The following is a 16,438-nucleotide window of genomic DNA, read 5'->3' on the forward strand; positions in this document are numbered from 1 at the left end:
AAGAAAGAAAGAAAGAAAGAAAGAAAGAAAGAAAGAAAGAAAGAAAGAAAGAAAGAAAGAAAGAAAGAAAGAAAGATAGCTGTGTATCTTTTAAGGCCCTTCAAAATTTGGCTCCACCCTATCTTTCCAGATTTATTATATATCACTCCCTTTCAGCTTCCTGGTCTATGTTGTATCTATGTATATGTGAGCCCCTTGGGAGTCAAGATGGTTTCATTTTTAATTTATGTATTCTTAATGCAGAACATGGACAGATAGGTGGCTCACTGGATAGAATATGAGACCTAAAGCCTGGAAGACTCATCTGCCTGAGTTCAAATCTGGCTTCAGACATTTACTAGCTGTATGACCCTGGGCAAGTCACTTAATCCTGTTTACCTCAGTTTCTCATCTGTAAAATTAACTGGAGAAAGAAATGGCAAACCACTCCATTATCTTTGCCAAGAAAACCCCAAATGGGGGCCACAAAGAGTTAAATACGACTGAAACAACTGAACAACAAAGGGTCTAGCATGGTGTTTGGAACATCCTAGACACTTAATAAATACTTGTTGATTGCTTGGTTAATTGACCATCCCAGATATGGCACCAGGCTTTGCCTGGTAGGTAGGGTTCCAAAGTAAATGCCTTTGGTTGGGTCTATATAAAGCATTTGGCTCTTCATCACCCATTATGTGGGCATCTGGTCTTCAGATAAATGCATCTTTTTATTTTTCAGCAGTTTGCTAAGCTCTATGGAGTTATTCCTCTTTTTAACTTTCACAATACACGGAATAAATTTATATTGGCTTAATATGTGGAGCTCAGAGCCAGGGGATATATTAGCACATCTCTAGCCTGTGAGGTACAGTATCAGTGGGAGGTTGGGGTGGGGGCAGAGGTAGGGGGACACTGCTTTGCTTGTTCTATAATACTGAAGCCATGGAAGCTACAGAGGCCTACAGTCTAATGAGGAGTCAGTGATGTCAAGTGTCTGGTTGGATATCCTTTCACTGGAAATGTAACTGGAATACATAAGATGGAGTAGCGGGAAAATAAACTCAAAATTATAAATAACGCCTGCCTTGACATTTCACTTGCCAGGCTCCAATAATAGAGATGAGCTGCCAGATGCAATGCTCCATTGAATCTTGAGGGAAAACAACATCTAAAAGACATTTGCAAACTGATGATTTGAGTTCAGATCCATGGCTGAATGCCATTTGTTTTTGTACTCTACTACAATTCATACCAGATTCTTTTTTTATTAAAGCCACACACACAAAATAATAATAATAAAAATCTAAGTCAGTCCCTTTTGCCAGCCCTACCCCCTTTTCCTCCTTCTTTCTCATCATAGATTTATTCCTTTGTTCTCAGAATGTAGGTTGGAAATGAGGATTGTTTACAGAAACTTTCTACCATCGGCTGACTGGTGAAAAATATTCCCTGTAGGAGCATAAAATCTTAATCACACTGTCCATGGAGCAGGATGATTTTGAAATCATCATATAGTAGAGTCATGACTGAGGTTTTAATTAAACACAGGATCAGTTTCCCTCAGTACTTACATCCATTTAGATCATCCTATATGCAATTGTTGAGATAGAAAGGAGGTGAGATGACCCTATATGGTCCATAAAAGACCCAATCCTTTACCACCTGGCTACCTCACTCAGGTTCTAGTTATTTTGTGAGTTAGAATCCTTTTTCATACCATAGCTCATAAGCTCCTATTGATAATTTAACTTTTAACCAGTCAAATAATACACTCAATTCATAACAAAGGTACTTTAAATAACAATTTAACTAGTATAACAATAGAATATCTCCCCTCCTCCCATCCCAAATGTTTAGACTACCACTCTACAAATATATAGGTACCCAGGGGAAGCATGGAACATTATAGGGAACATGTGGGGATCATGTAGAGTATCTGTTTAAAGAAATGTACTCATAGTGAACAGTGTGACTAAGACACATACTTGCAGGGGTAACTGAAGCAAACAACACTGAAAAGCTGCCAGTGTCTTTTATTGATGCCAATGCATTGATTTCAGTTGGACTCGTTCTCAACCAAATAATTTCTATCCATGTCAGTTGGGTTGTCAGTTCTATTTTCAGAATTCTTAACACCCTGAAACAGCATCCACTAGAGGTGTTATGTTTACATCACTTTCTCCAGCTTTTTTATTTCACCTCTACCATCTTCTTGGACTGTTATGGTCTAATAAACTTCGGTAATACTTCTTCTAACTCTGAGTTAGAGTCATTACCTGATACAATATTTTCTTCAGAGCAATGAACAGCTCATCTATTAGAGGTGCTATGACTGGTAATCATCTCCCTGGCAAAAAAGACTACAGTGCTTCTCAGGAAGAATTCTCAGCTGAAAGCTATGAAACTTGATTCTAATGTCTTAGTTGAAGGTTATAGCTATTCCAAATTAGCCTTCTTAGCCAATGATCATGAAGTTTTCTATTAATCTTAGCAATGATTTTTAAGTGAATAATTATAAAACCCCAATATCCTCAGGTAGGTTATACCAGGAAGTTACAAAAAATCTGTATTGATATCAGGTCTTCTGTGTCCTCTTAGAATTATTCTACCTATTTCATCTCAACTCTTGCTGGCTCTGAACTGAGTAGCATTTTCCTTCCCGGGTCTCTTAGTTCAACTGTTACTTTGCATGATGAAAATCTCCCCTGCATGCCCATAGGATTATGGATTTAGAATAAGAAGGGACCTAAAATGTCATTGAGTTTAACCTCTTCATTTTATAGGTAAGGAAATGAGCTGAGGAACATTAAATAACTTACCCAGGGTATCACAGCTAATCAGCATATTAGTTGAAATTTGAACACAGGTCCTCAAACAGAAAAGGGACCAAGAGACATTATCATAAGGACACTCTTTTAGCCTCACTCTAGCACCTCTGTTCCAACCATTATAGCAATGGCCCTACAGGGTAGAGAAGTCTAACAGGTTTTTCTATGCAAATAACAACTACTGATTTGACTGTAAAACCCAAGAATCTTCAGATCTTTCTTCCACCTATTTTTTTTTCAGAAATACAATACAACCTGAAACCTTTCTTTGACCTCTTTCTATGTAAGCATTCATATTTAAAGGTCAAGGTTGGTGATCTGGATGCTAAACCAATTCATTTGAAAAAAAAAGGTAAAGTTTAATAATAATAATAATAATAAGCCTTATTTTTGTGTTGGGCCCTTTATGCAGCACTCTACATGTAATAAAGTATATATTAAACCACCTATAGAAATCTATGAGCAGATAGGAGGTGTAGGGTGTAAAGGTTTCCCTCTTTGGTGCTCTTCAGACAGACAGGTTTTCAGGCTGCTACTGGACTTGCTACCTTATTAACTTTTAATACAGTGCTTCACAAATTGCTTTTGTCACAACCCAGCAAGTTAGGAGGCATATTCCCTTTTTATAATAAAGAAAACAAAGCTCATCAACATTAATTAATAATAGTAATAACAATAATATTAATAATAATAATAGAATTTATATAGCTTCTCCTATGTGCTAGACACTGTGCTAAACACTTTACAAGCATTATCTCATTTTATCTTCATAACAACCCTGGGAGGTAGGTGCAATTATTATCCCCATTTTACAGTTGAAGAAAGTGAAGCAAACAGACTTATCCAAGGTCACACAGCTACTAAGTGGAGCCAAGACTCAAATCAGAATATTCTGTCTTTAAAAATAATGCTTTCTCCTTTAAACCTAAAGTCTCCGAAGCCACAACTACTTTGCGTATTCAAAAATCACCCCCTTGAATGTGAAGAGTTGGTGGTGGTAAAAAAAAAATAACTACACAAGGAAATGTGTTGTAGGTTTAAATTTCTCAGGTGAGCACAGGTGTATCAGGTTGGTTGATAAGGCTCCAGACAGGTTCATGTTGTATTCCCTGCATTATTGTGTTCCACATGGAAATAGTGACCTTATTTAAATGGGAAACAACTTCATAACATGCTGGAACAAGTAGCTCTCATCCAGATGAGTTTAACTCAAATTCTGTATAGTATATATTGGTTTTGTTCCATTTAACATGACACAGCCCAATTATCAAACAATAACCCTTGGTCTTGCAACTGCCATCTTCTCACATAATGAATGGAAACACAAAGTAGTAGAAAGAGTGCTGGACCTGGAGGTAGAGGAGATCTAGGTTCAAATCCCACTTCTGACACTTACTAGCTGTTCAGTCTTGAACATGTCATTTAATATTTCTGAACTTTAGTTTATACATACGTGAGATGAAACTAATAATACCTATAATATTTACCTTAGAGAATAGATGTGTGAACCAAATGAATAGTGCAACAAAGTGCTTTGCATACCTGAAAGTTCATTTGAATCTCAACAGTTATTACTTTACTGGGAAGAGAAACCTGCAAGCTGAAGTCATTTCTTCACAGAAAAAGAACTGTTAAAATAGTAAAACAGCGATAATTTTTCTAGAGACTACCTGACCTAATGGAGAAACAGGACTTCAAAATCAGGAAGACCTGAGTTCAAGTCCAGCTTCTTCTGTATATTGACTATGTGACTCTGGGAAAGTCACTTCACTTCTCAGTGCCTCAGACTGTAGCTGAGATTTAGATGAATAAGACAAAAAATAGATAACTTAGAACACACAAAGGAAAATATCTCCAAAGTATAGAGACAATTTGACAAACTAATACAATTTGTTTTGAGGAAAAAAAGGTCTAGAATATTAAAAAATTATTTTTAAAGTAGGAATGGAGAAAAGCCCTTCCAGAATTCAAATTATTTTCATAAAATAATGGTTCATTTTCCTTCATAAAGCAATAACTATCAAAACTACTTGGTAAGTTTCTCTGATAAAGTCCTCATTTCTCAAATATATAGGGAACTGAGTTAAATTTATACAAATGAATCATTCCCTAATTGATAAATGGTCAAAGGATATGAACAGATAGTATTCAGAAAAAGAAATTAAAGGTATCTAGTCCTATAAAAATGCACTAAATTACTATTGATTGGAGAAATGCAAATTAAAACAACTCTGAAGTATCACCTGACATCTATAAAAAATAACAAATGCTGGAGGGGATTAGGGAAAATAGGTATAGTAATGAACTATTGGCGGAGTTGGTCCTGGCATATGATTGTGATGGAGTATTACTGTGCTACAAGAAATGACGAAGGAGGTGGTTTCAGAAAAAAACATCAGAAGACCTATATGAAATACGCAAAGTGAAATGAGCAGAACCAGGAGATCATTGCATATGCTTGTAGCACTTCTTAAACTGTGGGTCCTGACCCAAGTCCAAGGTGTTTCTGGCAGCGCTTGCTGATGTTGCATCTCACAACTTCACTGCATCCTTGGTTCTGAACACAAAGAACGATTATTTTGCATCGCACATACCCTCAGGCCACACCACACCAACAAACATGCTGAAACACCTTAAAGGGGTCCTGAGCGGAAAAAAGTTTAAGAATCCCTGTTATACAGTAACATAAATATTCTAATGATGACCAATTGTGAAAGACCCAAGACAATTCCAAAGGACTGTCCTCTAGAAAGAGAACTGATGAACTCTGAATGAAAATTGAAATACAATTTTCTCATTTTATTTTTCCTGTTTTTTGTGGTATGGATATTATGGAAATGCTTTGCATAATTTCACATGTATAACTGATTTCATATTCCTTGCCTTCTCAATGAGTAGGGGATGGATGGGAATGAGGGAGAGAATTTGGAAGAATGCTGAAAATAGTAAGTTTTAAAAACTACTCGGTCTCATTTGAAAAATAAAACAGTAAACCAGTACAATGGACTAATTAAGCAAGAATTATAAACAATTGAACTCCACAACATAGTGTTCAATAAATCCAAGAACATGAACTATTTAGGGAAGATTTCTTATCTGATGCTGACTTCTGGTTAAATTGCAAATAAGTTTGATGATACTTAAATTTAGATCAAACCCTCAGAGTATATGCTACAAGTTCTAAATGGATAAACAACCTAAATATCCAAAGTCATATCATAAAAATGAAAGAAGAAAATGGAAGGAGGCACCTCCCATGATGGGGACTGATAGGAAATATTCACCAAACACAGAAGACAAAATAAACTATTTCCATTAATTTGAAAAAGTATACATGTAAACACAGTCAATGCAGCTAATAAAGAGAAGTATAGATCAGGACAAAAAAATTCAAAAGTTTAAGTTAAAGTAGTTAATAAGTAGGTAAAGCTTATGAACAAATAGTCCTATATGGAAGATTGCCACACCACTAACCGCTCTATTATGACAGCTTGTTCCATAGCACCACTAATAAGAGAAATGAAAAGTTAAGACTGCTCTCATATTTTACCTCACATCCAATAAATGCTCAAAGAGATGTTATATAGTTAATGTTGGAAGGGTTGCTTGAATTCAGTCCCTGCAGAATTATGAATTGGTTCAATCATTCTGATAAATAATGTGGAATTATAAATGACATAATGGAGGAGGGCAGCATTTATTAAGTGTTTACTGGGTGCCAGGAGGTCAGCTAAGTGGAGCAGTGGATGGAGTGCCAGACCTAGAGTCAGGAGGACTCATCTTTCTGAGTTCAAATCTAACATAAGACACTTACTAGCTGTGTTGCCCTGGGCAAGTCACTTAACCCCGTTTGCCTCAGATTGCTTCTCTGTAAAATGAGCTGGAGAAGGAAACGGCAAACCACTACAGTGTCTTTGCCAAGAAAATCCCAAATGGGATCATGAAGAGTCAGATATGACTGAGAAATGACTGAGCAACAACATGTGCTAGGGTCCTAAGTTGAGATTAAAATATTTAAAAAGAGATCATCTCTGCTCTTAAGAAACTTAAATTTCCCATTAAACAAAACAAAAAACAACAATAGCAACAATGAAAATAAAAGTTTGTACCTTTTGACCCAGAGATTCCTATATGTATTTGTATGTGTGTATATACACATATAGTATATTTACATATGTATAACACATACATGTATATATAATATACATACTTTTATGTATATACATATACATAGCAGCACTTTCTGTGGCAGAAAAAATTCAAAATAAAATGAGTACTTCATTCACATATGGCTAAAATAATTGGTATACACAAATATAATGGCATGTTATTACCTTGGCAGAAATGACAAACATGAAAAATTTAGAAAATCAAGAGAAGACATATATGAATTGATACAGAGTGAAGCAAACTGAACCACGAAAGCTATCTATTCATTTATCTATCTAATTAAAATGTAAACACTGTAAACAAAAGGAATAAGTAAAATAAAACAGAAACTGTCAATCACAATGACCCAGTTTAGAGTGTGGATTGTTCCATAAGCCATGAAACCTGTCAGTCAATTTTGCTTAACTTTATTTTTTCTTTGTTAGAAAAGAATGTTCACTTGACAGAAAAAAGGCTTGGAGGTGTGCATTCAGAAGTGTCTATAATGTACAAACAAAATAAAATCAATAAAATTTTAAAAATAAATTCAAATTATTAAAACAGAAAAATTAGTGTTCTGTTTAGAGGTGCTTCATAATGTTCTGGATGGAAATAGCTTGTTATCTTCAAGAAATAAAACACCTGAGTATCAAGGATGGAGCAACAGTTTAGATGACAGAAGACCTGATTTTTTATTTTAGCCCTGTCTTAAGGGTGATTTTAGGGTAGTCAATTCTTCTTCCCGGGCCTCTGAAACTTACCTTTAAAATGAGGGTAAAGGGCTAGAAAAGCTTTGGATCCTTCCTGTTCTAGCACCTTACAAGCCACCTGTGTCATCAGTTAGACTTTTAGTAAAACTTTCAGCGTGGTAAAGAAATGAACGAAATACTAACTTCAGTTTGCTTGGTGGAAAGGGGAATCCAAAGCACTCAGCTGCTGGAGAAACTTCTATTTGTTAAAAGGACAGTCATAGAATGTATTGTCATTGTGAGAGGAAATGACACAGAAATAGAGTGAGATAAAAATCATCTTATGTCATTTCTGGCATTGGTGAAAAGCAATTACAGATTAGGTTCCCTTCAGTCCAAGAAAAAGCATAGGACAAAGATGATTCTAAGAAGAACGTTGACTTGCACCTAAGTTAGGGTTTAACAAATGTCTGTGAAATATTTGAAAATAAAATAAAAATTATCTCAGGAATCTTGATCTTTAAAGTACTTGAAGGCAGAGGAAGGGTTAAAACTTCCCCTTTCAAAAAGAATAAAAAAAAAAGGAGATGTTTGAGATTGTTAATTTTTGAAGATTAGTAAAGAAGGCACAAGATTTTATCTAGGTATTTGTATTCCCCTAATTCACTTTAAATTGTATATCGCTATACAAAAGATGCCTCAAAAATCTTAGTGAAATTTTAAGCCTCTAAAACTATTAAAACAAAACTGCACTGAGATTTTAGGACACCCTGTTTAGCAATGAGACCATTAATGATTATATAATAACTTAAGAATTCTGTAAAACATAATTTGGTGGAATTGTGTTCTAAAAATTCTCCAATAACATCCCTGAATCTTTTCCATTCAAAGCAAATGACTATAGCTTAACTGAATTGCAGTTAGAGTGTCTAACAATAACAAAACAATTCTAATGCACACTGACCTTGAAAAGCAAAGAAAGAAAGCCTATATCTCCAACCTTGGGCAAGAATAGAGGGAATTTTTAAAGTGACTGAAATGGGTGAAGTGAGGAGCAAGGAAGGAAATGGAATATAAGGGGTCATTTATGTTAGAGACCATACTTTGAACCCAACAGCTAGATGGCACAGCAGGTGGAGTGCCAGGGCCTGGAGTCAGGAAGACTCATCTTCCTGAGTTCAAATGTGACCTCAGACACTTTCTAGTTGTGTGACCCTGGGCAAGTCACTTAACCGTGTTTGCCTCAATTTCCTCATCTGTAAAATGAGCTGGAGAAGGATGTGGCAAACCACTACAGTATCTTTGCCAAGGAAACCCCAAATGGGGTTACAAAGAGTCAGACAGAACTGAAATGACTGAACAACAACAACAAACCAGATGTCTCTTTTTAGGCTTAATTTCTGTGTTGTACTAAGTGTTCTTTCTAGATTTGGGCACACATTCCCCCCCCCCCCCAGTGTTTTGGCTGCTTTTGTTCTCTCCTTGGAAGGAATAATTTGTTTACTACCCAGAATTTTAAAATGATTTACCAGGTAACAGACTTAGAGAATTTGATCAATAAGATTAATGAAGTAAAACAATTATTAGGTTGACCCTCTCAATACATTTCCCTTCTTATTTTGTGGATGAAAAGGTGCTATGGGTTATATTGTACTTGTTTTTCCTTGGCCCATGTAGACACGCTGAGGACTGGCATTCAGTTTTCTTGTTTCTTTTCACTGAATAGACAATGTCATAAGGAAAAGAGAAAACAGAAAACAAAGCACCAAACCAGAAAATCCACAGTTCAAAGGAAAAACAAAACAAACAACAGAAACAAACAACAAAAATAGTACACTTCAAACTGTGAGATACATAGTGGTTAAATTTAACAAATCAAGTCACAAACAACAAATCCTGCATTGGCTAGAAGGAAGACCATCCTATATAAAAGAAGCAGAATTCAAATAAGTCAGGATTATTTTGCAGCCATGAGAAACTGAAGGAGGAAATGGATTAATTGGATGTTCTAAAAAATGAAAGAACACAAGGTTTATGACATACGTTTTACCTATTTTTTTGGCTAACTTTCCTATACTTACTATCACAGATTTAGAATAATAAAGGACCTTAAAATCCACCTAATTCAACAGTATTATTTTACAGATGGAAGAATCTGAGGCCTAGAGGAGTTAAATGACAGTTAAGGTCATTTTGTTGTTTTTCAGTCATTTCAGTCGTGTTTGACTTCATGACCACATTTGGGGTTTTCTTGGAAAAGATACTGGACTGATTTACCATTTCCTTCTCCAGCTCATTTTACAGATGAGGAAATTGAGATGAACAGGGTGAAATGACTTGCCCAAGGTCACCCAGCTAGTGTCAGGAGTGTCACCCGACTCCAGGATTGTCACCCTATCCACTGTACCACCTAACTGCCCTAGGTAAGGTTATACTGGCAGTTCATAGCAGAGTCAGGATTCAGGTCCTATGACTCAAAAACTAGCATGCTTTCCAGTGCACCATGCTTCCTTATTAACATCTAGTTAAAATAACTTCTTTAGTACTAAAGCCAAATTTATTATTCTCAAGTAAATAAGTCCTGAATTACTTACATTTGTACTGTTCTATTGTGCTTTTATCTGTGAACAAATAGTGAAGCACAATCCCATTAATTTTGTCTACTTCTCATCTGTCTGATGCATAGATCTTGGGGGGCAGCTAGTTTATGGAGTGTGACTCTAAGGGTCTTTCATGAGCCCCTCCCTTGTTTCCAAACTAATAACAGTCCACAATATTTGAACACTTTAAGGTTTTCAAAACACTTTCTTCAAAACAACCCAAATGGCCAAAGTATTACTGTATTACTACTCATTTAAAGCTAAGAAAACTAAGGTTAAGGGAATTAAAGTAACAAATCTATTGTCACATAACTAGTAATTATCCCTACTAGGTTTCAAACCCATTTCTCTCGTCTAGTGTTCCTCCCAACCCACTAAGTAGCTTCTAGAAAATAATTGGCACTAGCTCCTTGATGCCTCAAATTGTTTTCCCAAGGGATGAAGTAATAATAACAGTAATAATTTAAAATAAGTTATGTAATAACTCATAAGCATTGTTCTTTTTTAGACTAATTAATTTACTTATTTTTAGTTTTCAACAATCACTTCCATAAGCTTTTGAGTTTTAAATTTTCTTCCCCTCTCTCCCTGCCTCCCTCTTCAAGATGGCATGCAGTCTTGTATAGACTCTACATATACATTCCTATTAAACATATTTTCATATTAGTCATGTTGTAAAGAAGAATTAGAACCACAAGAAAGAAGAAATAAAAGAAAAAAAAGAGCAAATAGTATGCTTCCATCTGCATTCAAATTCCATAGTTCTTTCTTTGGACGTGGATAGCATTTTCCATTACGAGACCTTTGGAGATGTTTTAGATCTTTGCATTGCTGAGAAGGGCTAAGTCTGTCAATGAACAACTTGTTCAGTCATTCCCCAATTGTTGGGAATCCCCTCAATTTCCAATTCTTTGCCACCACAGAAAGCGCTGCTATAAATATTTTTGTACATGTGGGTGCTTTTCCCATTTGTATGATCTCTTTGGGATACAGCCCTAGAAGTGCTATTGCTGGGTCAAAGGGTCCACTGTTCTTTGCAAATTTTAAAACACCATATGTGCATGGAAATGTATGTGGTGATAAAGATATATACACACATACATATATGATACAGATATAAGCATATATTAATATATGCATACATATGTATAGATGGTGATGGTAGTGGTTATTTTTCAAAAGGAGGAGGATAATACTTTTATTATTTACTTCAGTGAGTTATTTTGAAAAAAAAAGCCCTTAAAACATAAAGTACTATAAAATATGAATTATTATTATTTTGGGAATAAGAGTACCTCAGGCATGACCCTCAGAGTCATACTTTATAAGCTAACTGCCCACAAGGTGTAGATAGTCAGACAGGGGAGAGAAGTAGGCAAGATGAAGGGGATTATTCTTCTGAGTTTGCTGACAGAACAAAGCAGTGTGTGTGTGTGTGTGTGTGTGTGAGAGAGAGAGAGTCAGAGAGAGAGAGAGAGAGAGAGAGAGAGAGAGAGAGAGAGAGAGAGACCGAGACCTAGCTGGTGGCTCAGTGGATAGGATACTGGGCCTGAAGTCAGTACAATAGTGCCAGAGCCAGAATCCAAATCCAGGTCTTCTGACTCCAAGTCCAGTGTTCTTTTCATAAAAGTATATGGCTTAAAGTATATATCTCACTGCAAAGACTATTGTAGCCAGTTTATCATTCACACCCTGATCTAAATAACTAATATTTAGACCTCTTCTGAGGGCAGGGTTTCATAAGGGAGCAGTAGAGAGTGTGTGTGTGTGTGTGTGTGTGTGGAGCAGGAAACCAAAAATTATTTCACCAAGGGCTATCCTTATACAGGGCCTACCTGCTCCCAGCCTCCTTCATCATCCTTTTTTATGGAAGCTTTCCTTGGGACCTGCACAGCCAATGTTCTATGCTGATACATACACTCAGTATTTCACAGTAGCATGCCTCTTTGGTACTGAGTGATCATGGCTGACATTTGTTTCCCTAGCAATTTCATGGTGTTTGTCATGCTGCCCACATTTTTGATATTAATATTAACAACCTTAATGCAATCATCATTTTATCATTTGATTTTATTTCCTTGGTGACTCAGACAAGTCTAAGCTAATTTACTTTTAAAGAACATTACTGTACATGCTTCCTTGTGCTAACATAGTTAAACAGGAAAGGACTGAAGCTATTAACCCGGGTGAAAGCTCATTTTAATGCTATTTCAGTCATTTTTCCACATCTGCCAATAATTCTGAATCCAAGAACAATATTGGCAAGGAGACTGGAAGAATGTGCTAGTCTTTTCAGATAGGTAGATTTGCAGGGAGTTTGCTGTCTAAGTGTCCCCAATTAGAGAAAACTAATCCTTTTCCTTGGGGAGAGGGGAGGTGGGTAATATTTTCCCCTTGATCTTTGCTGTGGATGTCTGCTACATATGTTACATTTAGTTAGGGCTCAGAACATATGAATTTGAGAAACTGACGCCGAAAGTTAATTCTACTTCCCTGACTAAAACTCCATTTAGTTTCTCACCATCTCTTCTTATTTTGTTCATGTTGATATAACGCCACTCATAAAGTGACCTCTTGGCAAGTGTTCCTCATCCAGGACTTGGGTGACACATGACAGCAAAAACATCTTTCTCTTCTAACGTGTAGACAACATGAGGGCAGGAACTGCAAGGCTCTCTTGCTGTTCAGAGTGAGTGTCTAAGAAAGGCTTGTGAAATTGAGGCAGACATTTTGAGAAGATGGCTGAGTATTATTACTTGAAAGAGCCATATCCACAACAAACTTACTAGTAAAGCTCTAAATTTGCCTGAGAAGAAGTAATAAGAAGTAATGATAAATCCAAAGGGAAATAGTGATAAGTTCCTGTATCCAGTCTTTAAGACAGTCCTGGGAAAACTCTGAGGAGAGATAGGGTAAGTGGAAGGCAAAGCACATAAGCACTGTTGACTCAAAGAGGGGAAAAAGCACTTCAGCCCTAATAGAAGATGGCAGGTCAGACCCAGGTAACCCCAACCTTCAGTACAGCAGAAGTAAAGGCCATGGCTGCCCTTCCAGAGACACATCAGGGCACAACTCTATGGGGAAGATGGTAGAGTAGGTCAGAAATTTCCAGGCTCTCCAGATTTCCTCCACAAACAGACAAAAAAAAATTGCCATGAAAGGAATATAGACCGGCAAAAATTAAGGGGTAAAGAAGTTGTCCTTCTAAGATAATTTGAGAGGATGTCAGAAAAGACAGGACCTCCAGGGGCTGAGGTTTGGCCTGAGTGAAGTGTAGACACCTTCAGTCTGACTCCATGGAATCAACAGGAAGTAGGAGCTGGGGGCAGCTTCATGGTGGGGGGGAGGGGGCTTGGACTGGGCCTCAGGGAATTTCACCTGAACTTTCACCTCACTCACAGCTTTGGGGGCTTTCACCTCATGAACTTTTACCTCACAAACTTTCAACTAAAGAATGGCAGAGATGGCTGAATGCAGGAAAATTGAAGGACCCTAGCTATTTCTGGAAGTCAGGCCTAGTGGTGCTGATCCTTTGCTGTGGCTGTGGGCGAGGAGGAGTAAGCATGTGCCTGATGAGTATGGTACTTGCAGGGAGCAAGAACATTTTTAGGACAGAGTGACTAGAGACCCTAACTGTAGCTTAGGAAAAGAGAGGAGTCCTTGAGGTTGAGCACCCAGACAGAATTTTTAAAAATAACAGTAAGAAGGACCTGAGGCCTAGTGTAGCATTACCTACAACTTGTCATTAAAACCTGATCATGATAATGAGCTGCTAAAAATAAAACAAAATAAAAATGAGTAAGCAAAGGAAAAAGAACCTGACCATGGATAGCTATTTTAGTGTAAAAGAAGATCTAGGTTCATACTCAGATGAAGATAGTAAGGTAAAAAAAAAAGTCCACTCTACCTCAAAGAGTAACATCAAATGGTCTCAAGCTCAAAAAGAGCTCTTAGAAGAACGTAAAAAGGAATTTTTAAAAAATCAAATAAGAGAATTTGAGGAAAAATTAGGATAAAAAAGTAAAAGCAATCCAAGAAAACTATGAAAAGAAAGTTAACCAGTTGGAAAAAGAGATACAAAATCTTAAGGAAGAAAATAACTCCCTGAAAACCAGAATTGAGCAAGATGAATCAAAAGATGCCATGAGACAGCAAGAAATAATAAAACTAGAAAAAAATAGAAGAGAACCTGAAACATCTCATTAGAAAAGCAACTGATCTGAAGAACCAATCAAAGACAGGGAAAATAAGAATTGTCAGACTACCTGAAAGGTATGATTAAAAAAAAAAGAATCTGGATACAATATTTTAAGAAATGACTAGAGAAAATTTCCCCAAAGTTCTAGAACAAGAAGGTAAAGTAGAAATAGAAAAAAATTCTACTATTCGCCACCTGAAAAAGATCCCAGGAGGAAAACTTACAGGAATGTCATAGCCAAGTTTCAAAACTCCCTGGTTAAGGAGAAAATATTGCAAGCAACAAGAAAAAAAAAAAACTTGAAATACGGTAAGGATTTAACAAGACCTAGCAGCTTCTACTCTAAAAGACTGCAAGTCTTGGAAAATTATATTTCAAAGAGCAAAAGAGTTGCATTCAAGAATAACTCACCTAGAAAAGTTGAGTATAATCCTGAATGAAAAATAGACATTTGATGAACTGAAAGACTTTCAGGTATTTGTGATAAAAAGACTAAAACTCAATGGAAAATTTGATATAAAAATCCAGAAGAAATATAAGGAAAACATTAAAGACTAATTATAAGGCATTCATTAAGGTCAAAGTGTTTACTTATTATATACATGAAAATGTTATCAGTATTCTTACCGGTCATAATTACTAAGGTAGTTTGAAAGAAAGGTTGGAGCTAAGTTGTATAGGATGGGATGATTCTAAAAAACAAAATTGTGTAGGAAAAAGTGAAAAGGAGCAATTATATTGTAAAATGGGGTGTGAAAGGAAAAACTAATATAAAGGAAGCAGGCAGGGTTGGAGGGCTGGTAATGTTGAAACCTTGCTCTCATCTGAGTTGAAGAAAAAAACAATATGTACATCTGGAAGGGGGTAGAAGTTTTCTGAACACATAGAGAGGTGAGAAAATTGAGGGACAGGGTGGAGGAGGGACTGTTGGAGGAGTTTGTAGATTGGGATTTGTGAGGGTGGGGGAGAGGATGAGGAAGGGACTTTTGAAGGGGTCGGTGGATTGGGAGGGTGGGGGGGAGTCTTGAAGGGGTAGGTAGGATAGGGAGTGAGAGGATGGGGAGAGAAGATAAGGTAACAGGAATAGGGCAAAAAGAGTCTGAGAAAGAAAATAGTGAGTAAAATAAGATGAAGGGAAATTCACAAATAGTAACTATGATTTGAATATGAATGGGATGTTTATAGCAGCTCTCTTTGTGGTGGCAAAGAGCTGGAAATTGCAGAGATCTCTAACAACTGAGGAATGACTGAACAAGTTGTGGTGTATGATTGTGATGGAATACTACTGTGCTATAAGAAATGAGCTCAATGATCTTAGAAACTCATGGAAAGACTTGCACAAAATGGTGAAGAGCAAAGTGAGCAGAACCAAGAGAACATTGTATACAGTAACAGCAATATATATATATATGCATATATATATATACATATATATATTAAGAACAACTTTGAACTAAGTGATTTTGACTTTTATAAATACACAAATTAAAAATAAAGGACATATGAAGAAAAATTATCTGCATATAGAGAAGGAACTGATAAAGTATGTATAGAATAATTTTACAAATATACACATACATATATACACATATATATCTACATACACACACCTATATGCTTCTAATGATAGCCATCTCTAGGGTGGGGAGGGGTACAGAAGAAAAAAAGAAAAAAAGGAAAAAAGGAAATTTACATAATAACTTTATTATATAGTTAAAAGGAATAGCAAGTTGTACAAAATAGATTTGTAGTTTTGTCTGTAATTATCTTTTTATTATATTGTATTATGGAAATGTTTATTCCATAAATTAAAAAGAATATATTTTTTTAAAGAGTGACAGCAGTAAATAGAGTGAGACCAACACGCAGGCATCTGCTTGTATAACCCTGAAAATCTAGGCTTAAACATACATGGCTGTGCAGTGGGATGATCCCGGGATTAGAAGCTGATAGACATAGTAAGTTGAGTGAAAGTCAGAGGATGGATGAAGGTTG

The sequence above is a fragment of the Vombatus ursinus genome, unplaced genomic scaffold (genome assembly GCF_900497805.2).
Source record: "Vombatus ursinus unplaced genomic scaffold, bare-nosed wombat genome assembly UNPS02014786.1, whole genome shotgun sequence".
In the NCBI taxonomy this organism is placed as follows: domain Eukaryota; kingdom Metazoa; phylum Chordata; class Mammalia; order Diprotodontia; family Vombatidae; genus Vombatus; species Vombatus ursinus.